Here is a 9,756-nt window from a genome sequence, read left to right on the forward strand (position 1 = left end):
TCACAGCAGTCTATAGCGAAGAAAAAACAATGCTGAAAGGAAACAATGGCTGAAAGGAAACAATGCCCAGAACCAGGTCTGGAGCAACACCACAACTAGTGGACAAAACATTCAAAGAAAGAACAAACATCAAACTACACAAAGAGAAAAAGGGAAAAAAAACTAAGGAAAAAAAAGAAAAATAAAAAGCTCTGGTGAGAAGCGTCAGCTAAAATCTGCACAGCGTACTCTCAACCAGAAACCGTAGGTCCAAAACCATATTTGAGGTGCTGCTCCTGCTGTGAACAAACAAATAAATCAGTTTCTTAAACCCTGTGGACCCGCTACTGGGTCCAGTAGAACACTACAAGACTGGACTTCTGGTAAAAAGTTTTTTAAAATGCTGTTTTGGGGAGTTCTAAACTGACTAAAACTTGTACAGTATATCTGTAGTTAGTTTGTGAATTATTTATTTATTTAGTCCAGTTGTAGTCACAGTGTTTCTGAATGAAAAAAAGTGGCATCTTTGTGTATGGGCCCGTTGCCATCATGGTGTTATCCACCATCTAATCTAGAATAAACTTTAGACAAGGATAAAAAAAATAAAATGTTAGTTTCTCCTTTGGTTTATCACAATTTACTCAGCCATAGTCGCAGTCACAATGTTACCATCACTGGAAATCTATTCTCGGAGGTCTTACATATACACAGAGACCAGGATGATGTATATTAACCTGATATATGTGGAACTATTTTGGATTAATTTTGGGTATGTCTGTCTAGGCGAACCACACCTCCCAGCACCCTCGGCCTTAAGAGATTTATTAAAAAAAAAAAAAGCCTGCAAGTTACCAAGAGTACATACAGTACGCTAACATTTAGACCAAGCATGAATGGCTCATTCCAACTTTGCCTCAACATTACAGCGTTCATAAAAGTATTCCTTTGTAATCATTTATGGAGCTAGATACGAACAAATTCATTCGTAAAATTGTTTGCAGGAGAATTTACACATGAAATATGGTGTTTAACTTCTAAAAATGTTTGTACAGTACCCTACATATCTCTAATTAATTTATGTAGAAATATCACCCTTGATTGATTGGCGTCATCAAATTGAAAAATTGGCTTCCTTCCATTTTCTCGTACAGATTAAATTAAATTGCTTATTTATTATGTACATGCCAATTTAATGAACAGTTTGTGAAACAAACACAAAAAGCAAATCTGTAATTTAAAACAAATCAGACTCGGCATTTAATTCTGGCAAAAATAATGGCACCCTATAAAAGGAAGAGAAGTTAGTGTGTGTCTAGGGGAGCTGAGTCGCTGCAGTGGATGAGCTTCGTTATTGGAAGATTTCTTTTGCTGTTTGGTCACCGTTTTCAGCTCTCTTTGTCTTTTGTGGGATTGTGACTGTTACTCAACATACAACCCCAATTCCCAAAAAGTTGGGACAAAGTACAAATTGTAAATAAAAATGGAATGCTATAATTTACAAATCTCAAAAACTGATATTGTGTTCACAATAGAACATAGACAACATATCAAATGTCGAAAGTGAGACATTTTGAAATTTCATGCCAAATATTGGCCCATTTGAAATTTCATGACAGCAACACATCTCAAAAAAGTTGGGACAGGGGCAATAAGAGGCTGGAAAAGTGAAAGGTACAAAAAAGGAACAGCTGGAGGACCAAATTGCAACTCATTAGGTCAATTGGCAATAGGTCATTAACATGACTGGGTATAAAAAGAGCATCTTGGAGTGGCAGCGGCTCTCAGAAGTAAAGATGGGAAGAGGATCACCAATCCCCCTAATTCTGCGCCGACAAATAGTGGAGCAATATCAGAAAGGAGTTCGACAGTGTAAAATTGCAAAGAGTTTGAACATATCATCATCATCTACAGTGCATAATATCATCAAAAGATTCAGAGAATCTGGAAGAATCTCTGTGCGTAAGGGTCAAGGCCGGAAAACCATACTGGGTGCCCGTGATCTTCGGGCCCTTAGACGGCACTGCATCACATACAGGCATGCTTCTGTATTGGAAATCACAAAATGGGCTCAGGAATATTTCCAGAGAACATTATCTGTGAACACAATTCACCGTGCCATCCACCGTTGCCAGCTAAAACTCTATAGTTCAAAGAAGAAGCCGTATCTAAACATGATCCAGAAGCGCAGACGTCTTCTCTGGGCCAAGGCTCAAGTGGAAAACTGTTCTGTGGTCAGACGAATCAAAATTTGAAGTTCTTTATGGAAATCAGGGACGCCGTGTCATTCGGACTAAAGAGGAGAAGGACGACCCGAGTTGTTATCGGCGCTCAGTTCAGAAGCCTGCATCTCTGATGGTATGGGGTTGCAATAGTGCGTGTGGCATGGGCAGCTTACACATCTGGAAAGACACCATCAATGCTGAAAGGTATATCCAGGTTCTAGAGCAACATATGCTCCCATCCACACGACGTCTCTTTCAGGGAAGACCTTGCATTTTCCAACATGACAATGCCAAACCACATACTGCATCAATTACAGCATCATGGCTGCGTAGAAGAAGGGTCCGGGTACTGAACTGGACAGCCTGCAGTCCAGATCTTTCACCCATAGAAAACATTTGGCGCATCATAAAACGGAAGATACAACAAAAAAGACCTAAGACAGTTGAGCAACTAGAATCCTACATTAGACAAGAATGGGTTAACATTCCTATCCCTAAACTTGAGCAACTTGTCTCCTCAGTCCCCAGACGTTTACAGACTGTTGTAAAGAGAAAAGGGGATGTCTCACAGTGGGAAACATGGCCTTGTCCCAACTTTTTTGAGATGTGTTGTTGTCATGAAATTTAAAATCACCTAATTTTTCTCTTTAAATGATACATTTTCTCAGTTTAAACATTTGATATGTCATCTATGTTCTATTCTGAATAAAATATGGAATTTTGAAACTTCCACATCATTGCATTCCATTTTTATTTACAATTTGTACTTTGTCCCAACTTTTTTGGAATCGGGGTTGTAAATGTGCTATAAACATACTTTCTACATCATGGCTGATCGGAATTTAACAAAATCCACACGTGTATGAAGAAAATCAGGAACTTTTCTTTTTGTCCATTTTGTCTGGATGAAAATATTTACACACAACTTCATGAAAAGATTGAAAAATAAGTCACAGTGCTGGATATGCAATGTTGACTGCATCATCGTCTGGCCCTGTGTGTGTGTGTGTGTGTGTGTGTGTGTGTGTGTGTGTGTGTGTGTGTGTGTGTGTGTGTGTGTGTAATTGCAGCAGGGCTAAATTAAGACGACAGGATTTGAATAGAGACACTTCACTCCTCTGAGGAGGACAGAAGAGCACTCAACTCTGACTACATTAGGACGCAAATGCAGGGACAAGTGCAAGGCTCAGATGAAGAAAAATTAAGAAGGGGGAAAAAAAGTAATATGAAGCCTAATTTTATTACCCTTGTGCCAGTGATGCTTTCTTTCGGGCTTTCTTTCTGTTAACAGCATTTCCCCTGCTCACTTCCTGTTGTCCCTGAGCCACGTGCTAGTTTTAATTTTTCGTCTCAGATTCCCACTCGCTGGACCAGACACGTGAAATGTGACAGGAAGTGCAAGTTCCCAGCTCTGTGTTTCGTTAGTGGGTGTTGGCATTTGAGAATCACCATTTAAACATGTCCGGATGACGTGCTTGACACTCGGCAGTAATTCCATTTCACGCGTGCCCTTTGGGAAGAAAATGCCACAGTGGCTTTGCAAAGATGCCAAGAAACAGAGCTACACAAGACAGAGGACAATCTCAGGCTCATTTGTGTCCTATTTCACTTTGTTATCAACTGGAAGTTCGCAGCCAGGTCCAGTAACAGTCTTGCAAACACACACTTCATGAAAGGAAAACTCAATAAATATGTTGTATTGAAGCATGTGTGGGTCAGGGTTGAGACGGTGCAAACTTTGAACTGAATTATGCCGGAGAATTAGCTTGGCTAGTTAGCGATCGACAAGATGAGTGATGCAGTATTAGCATGGAAGTTGAAGCTTTCAAAGCTGATCTTTTAGTACAGATGACGAGATGAGAGAGCTGGACAGACTAAAGTGCCGCCACATTGCTGTCTTTGGATAGAGATGAATCAAGGACTAAATCCCACTACATTGTGGGTAATATTAGCCCAAATGAAAATAGACTTGAACTAAATTTTGGCATGCTAATTATAAAGACAGAAAAGCAACTCATTTGTTCTGTGGTTCTTACCTCCTGGTGTAATTTCCTAGCATATGCTCGTCAGATCCTCACGAGGTTGGTTGAGAAGTACTCCAGGTAATGAGTCTAAAAATGAAATCAACGGAACAAAATATTAATTAGAATATTAGCAGAAGATGTTCTGACAATGCATGATTGCTGGTGGTGATATGAGATGATACTGAAATCCAATATTTATCAAGACCTCGACAGCGAAAGTATTAACACTATTACATCACAAGGCTTCATCTCATCTCATCTCATTATCTGTAGCCGCTTTATCCTGTTCTACAGGGTCGCAGGCAAGCTGGAGCCTATCCCAGCTGACTACGGGCGAAAGGCGGGGTACACCCTGGACAAGTCGCCAGGTCATCACAGGGCTGACACATAGACACAGACAACCATTCACACTCACATTCACACCTACGCTCAATTTAGAGTCACCAGTTAACCTAACCTGCATGTCTTTGGACTGTGGGGGAAACCGGAGCACCCGGAGGAAACCCACGCGGACACAGGGAGAACATGCAAACTCCGCACAGAAAGGCCCTCGCCGGCCACTGGGCTCGAACCCGGACCTTCTTGCTGTGAGGCAACAGCGCTAACCACTACACCACCGTGCCACCCATCACAAGGCTTCATTGATAGAATAATACGAATGATGTGGGACACACACACACAAAGCCTGATGTGGGGAAACCATGGCCTAATGGTTAGAGAAGCAGCTTTGGTTCAATTCCCTGGATCAGTAGGAATGGATGAAGGGCTCTTGAGCAAGGCACCTAACCCCCAACTGCTCTCCAGGCTGCTCTGGGTTTGTTGTACATCACTCTGGATAAGAGCATCTGTAATGTAGCATAATGATGGACAGCTACATTTGTTATTTATTTATTTTTCTGCAGTTATCAGCTGGGTTTATACCACATTTCATCCCAATACCAAAACAGAGAGAAAAGCTGGAACAACAATAACGACCAAAAAAAGACCCTGTCTGTCTTCTGGGTGTGTCGGTCTGCCACCATCCTCATCATTGAGGGTCAGTGATCCAGGACGCTGTTCCTCAAATTTCACAAAACTAGCTTCCATGAATTCTTTTGGGTGATTATAGCACACCAGAGGGACCCAGACCCTAATCTGGTGGCAGGTACAGTACACATTCACACCTCCAGGCAATTTAGAGTAGCCAATTGAACAAATCTGCATGTCTTTGGACTGCAGGAGGAAACTGGAGCACCCAGAGGAAACCCACATAGACACAATTCAAACTCCACACAGAAAGGCTGCCCTTGGACATAATGAATAGATTTTTGTTGATTTGCTGAAACAGTGAAAAGAAAACAGATGAACAAACACACGGCAGATTTGAGAACCCGCACCATATGCAGAGTCTACCTAATGACTGGTTTTGGGGTTTGCTCTCTGCCATTGCATCATTAAGCCCTTACATCTTGCAGCACTGTAACTGAACTCCAGAGCGTATAGTTGGAGTGGAGTGGGTGGCAGCATCGCTTTCGGTATAATTGGCTCCAAACAGGCAACACAAAACACTTTGCAAAAGACGCGGTCTGCCTGAGAAGTGTATCTAACCACCCTGTTTCTCTGCGGGTTACTCTTCTCTTTCTCAACCCCCTCCTGGTGGAAACCGCCTAATTTTCTCTCCAGCTCATAAATCTTTCACTGACGAGGCCAGGTGGGCTGCTTGCATTCATTCATTTATTTATTTATTTATCTATCTTGCACTTCAGAAACAAAGGAATCATTTGAGGCAGGAATATGAAGAAATTGAAGAAAAACAATTCCCGTCACCGAGATCTGTTTCGATCAGCAAATCAGCTCGGCAAAATGGATTGACGTGGCCATTTGCTGAGCCATAGATCCGCAGAATTCATCCAAACCTTCCGATTATGAAGATTAAAGTGAATGGCAATGAGGAAGGCATTCAATTGCGTAACTCTGCTCAGTATGGGGGATTGAGAGCTCCCTGTGGTGCAGGTATTTACATATCAAGCTGGTGTGAGAGAGAGAGAGAGAGAGAGAGAGAGAGAGAGAGAGAGAGATGGACTTCACTAACATCAGAACAAGGCAAAAGTTGAAGGTTCTGTAGTTCATAACAGCTTTGAAATATTCACCATCTTCTCAGTGCACTTGGTATATAAGATAAATAAGCAGTTTTCAGAGAGAGAGAGAGAGCTCTATTGACTTGGGAGTCTTTTGAGATGGAGAGAGCAGAAAGAAAAGTCCACAATACCCTGCGTTCACATAGAAAGTGACAAGTCACTTGTGCATGTGGCCTATCTAGCATTTTTTTTTTATTTTGATGAGAAACAGTAATGATGGTAATATCTATTAAACACAAATAATATATTCATCTACATAAATATACATCTGTTTTATTTATGTTATGTTCTCAGAGTCAGACTAGCATCATTAGCAGATAAATTAGCAAAGCAGGCTAGCTGCACAAACTAACAACTCTCAACCAAGCTTCCAGCGAGCTCTTCTTCTTCCTTCCAAATGTCTCAATCTCTATGTAGGAGCTGTGAGTAATGCCCAGAAGAAACTTCAGACCAGACTTTATTTATCTGATAAAATCACTCAAGGCAATCCTTTGGATTTGTCCATTTAGAGCATGCTACCAAAAGCTACAGTCACACTACAGTTGAAAGTCACACCTGGAAGACGCTCTGGACTCTTACAGTAATGCTTTCATGGCTGAGGACTACAGTTGACTTGCTAACTTTAGGACTGCAGTTGTCATGAACAGTTCTCCCCTTTTAGTTATGCTGTCATAGTTAGTTGCCGGAGTCCCTGCTTGTACTCAGTGCAATATGTATACTGTTCCTACTTATTCAGGTGACATTGGGCATACCTAATAACCTGTGTTTTCTCTCCGTCTCCCCCCCCCCCCCAAATCTGTCCCTCTGAGTTACATGGAGTCAACAGGAAATCTTTTGGTGGAGAGGGTGGAGACCTCGACTGGCTCTTGTAGCCTGCAAGGAATCGGCCGTTAGACATTCTGTTGCATGTCCCAGACCCGGTGAAATGTAACTGAATTGTCTTGGGCAGCCCTAAGGGTCCCATCTGCATCGCATCATTGCTGAGGAGTGTGCTCCCATCACCCAATCAAGCATCCAGCCAGAGCAGGTCATGATATTTTTTAACCATATTAACATGCCATTGTTGTGAATTATGCCTGATGTCAAGATTCTCGTCTCTGTGAGCCTACCACACAGACTTAATACTTGTGTCATTTTTAGGGCATACCTAACAACCTGTGTTTTCTCCCCCCCAAAACAAAAAATCTGTCCCTCTGAGTTATATGTCAATCCTGAGATCAAGATGCTGACCCCTTCTGCTCCTCAGACCTGCCTGATCCATCCTGGTGCCCTGTGTCTGGTTGGAGTCTCATCGCATCACTCCTGTGGAGGACGGCCCCATGTGGACAGCTGAAAGTCACACCTGGAGGACGCTCTGGACTCTTACAGTAATGCTTTCATGGCTGAGGACTACAGTTGACTTGCTAACTTTAGGACTGCAGTTGTCATGAACAGTTTTGCACTCAAGTTTCCATCAATGAAGAGTTTATAACATCAACGAAACTGACTTCATGTTAAAACTGTTAATGTTATAGTCAGGCTGTCTGTTGTTGCCCAAATGAGGATGGGTTCCCTTTTGAGTCTGGTTCCTCTCGAAGTTTCTTCCTCATGTCGTCTGAGGGAGTTTTTCCTTGCCACCGTCGCCACAGGCTTGCTCATTGGGGATAGATTAGGGATAAAATTAGCTCATGTTTTAAGTCGTTCAAATTCTGTAAAGCTGCTTTGCGACAATGTTTATTGTTAAAAGCACGATACAAATAAACTTGACTTGCCTTGACACTACAGCTCACGATGCTTTGCAATGGGTTATAGATAGACAGAGGGACTTTATTAATCCCATGAATGGAAATTCAAATGTTACAGCAGCAGATTGATAAAGACAGACAGACAGACAGACAGACAGACAGACAGACAGACAACAATTAACCACTGGACAAAAACAATATTATATATATAGAACACAGAACATGACCCGAGATGTAACTACTGAACTGCTTTTTCAATGAAAAGGCAATCCCACTGAGGGTCAACGTACAGGACAGGTAGCCTGATATAAAAACATTCAGTACAGAATAGCCTGTTTCTTAAAATAATAATAATAATAATAATAATAATAATAATAATAATAATAAATAAAATACTCATGGCTTCGGTGTGGGTAGACTACACTAAGTATACCAGTTCATGGGTATCTTAAAAAAAAAATAGGCCCCTTGAATTAATCAATCAATCTTTAGAAGACAAACCCCATTAACTAAAAACCAGTAGTACTATTGTGCCACTGTGTCCGCTGTGAGCAGTGAAGACTGCTGTTGTAAAGCCTGACTGCAGCAGGGATAAAAGATCTCCGCACCCCTCCTTAGAGCAGTGTAGGTGGAGCAGGCTATTGCTAAAGGAGCTGTTCAGTGCACTCAGATATTCATAGAGGGGGTGAGAGGTGTTGTCCAGGATGGCCTGGAGTTTGTCCATCATCCTCCTCTCATACATCACTTCCAAGGAGCCCCCTAGGACAGATCTAGCCCTGCAAATCTGTTTGTTCAGTCTCTTTTTCTTCACAGCAGCAATACCACATCCCAATCAGATCACCACATAAAAGATGGTTGATGCCACCACAGAGTCATAGAATAACTTCAGAATCGGCCCCTGTATACCAAAGGACCACCAAAGGATTATCGATGAAAATGAGACATTTTGCTGGCGATGCATACGATATACAATTGAGCTAAGGGTTGTGGTCACACAGCCTGTGAACACTTGACTGTCACGCCTTCGTATGCTCGAGCCTGACACAGCTCGAGTGGCCATGATCGCTCACAGAGTGCGTTGTGCAAGCTCTTGGGACCCAGTTGTTATGGGAAACACCTGATACTGATTTGAGCACAATCTGCACATATAAGGACACTGTTTTCACAGAGGCTTTGCGAAGTATTATCATGGTCACTGTCATGTTTGTTTCTAGCCATGTTTGACTCTGGTTAAATCCTCTGCTTTATGATTCTGTTTTCTGTTCAGCTGTTGGTTTCATTTGTGTTTTGTTACTCTGATCTTGCTTCATGTTTTATTTTTGTAAAATCATAACTGCTAATAAACAATCTTCCTGCACTTACATCAATCTATGCTGTGAAAACAGCATCCTTATATGTGTGTGCTGATTGTGCTCAAATCAGCATCAGGTGTTTCCCATAATGACTGGGTCCCAAGTGCACACAGCACCCTCTGAAGGATCCCCGAATGTAAATACACTTTTCAAGCCTCGGTGAAGGTTAGGCTATGCCGAGCTGCTGTGTTGATGAGGCTCCCACGAGCATTGGGGAAATTAATTTGAGACAAATACATCAAGAAGCTCGACAAAGGTTCCCCAAGCTTTGTGAACTATTCCCAAACCCATCTGCGAGTATTTGTCGCTTAGTTTGCCGACAAAACATAGCCACCAAA

General features: G+C 41.9%; 1 protein-coding gene across 1 annotated transcript in view; it reads right to left on the bottom strand.

The window, feature by feature from the left end:
• lingo2 (leucine rich repeat and Ig domain containing 2) overlaps positions 1-4,288 on the bottom strand; it is a 367,782-nt gene extending 363,494 nt beyond the window's left edge. Inside the window, exon 1 of the mRNA XM_060926791.1 lies at positions 4,238-4,288. The gene's annotated coding sequence lies outside the window, so the exon portion shown is untranslated. The remainder of the gene's footprint in view (positions 1-4,237) is intronic.
• Between the last annotated feature and the right edge of the window lie 5,468 nt (positions 4,289-9,756).

The sequence above is a fragment of the Neoarius graeffei genome, chromosome 8, assembly GCF_027579695.1.
Source record: "Neoarius graeffei isolate fNeoGra1 chromosome 8, fNeoGra1.pri, whole genome shotgun sequence".
NCBI classification, from domain to species: Eukaryota; Metazoa; Chordata; class Actinopteri; order Siluriformes; family Ariidae; genus Neoarius; species Neoarius graeffei.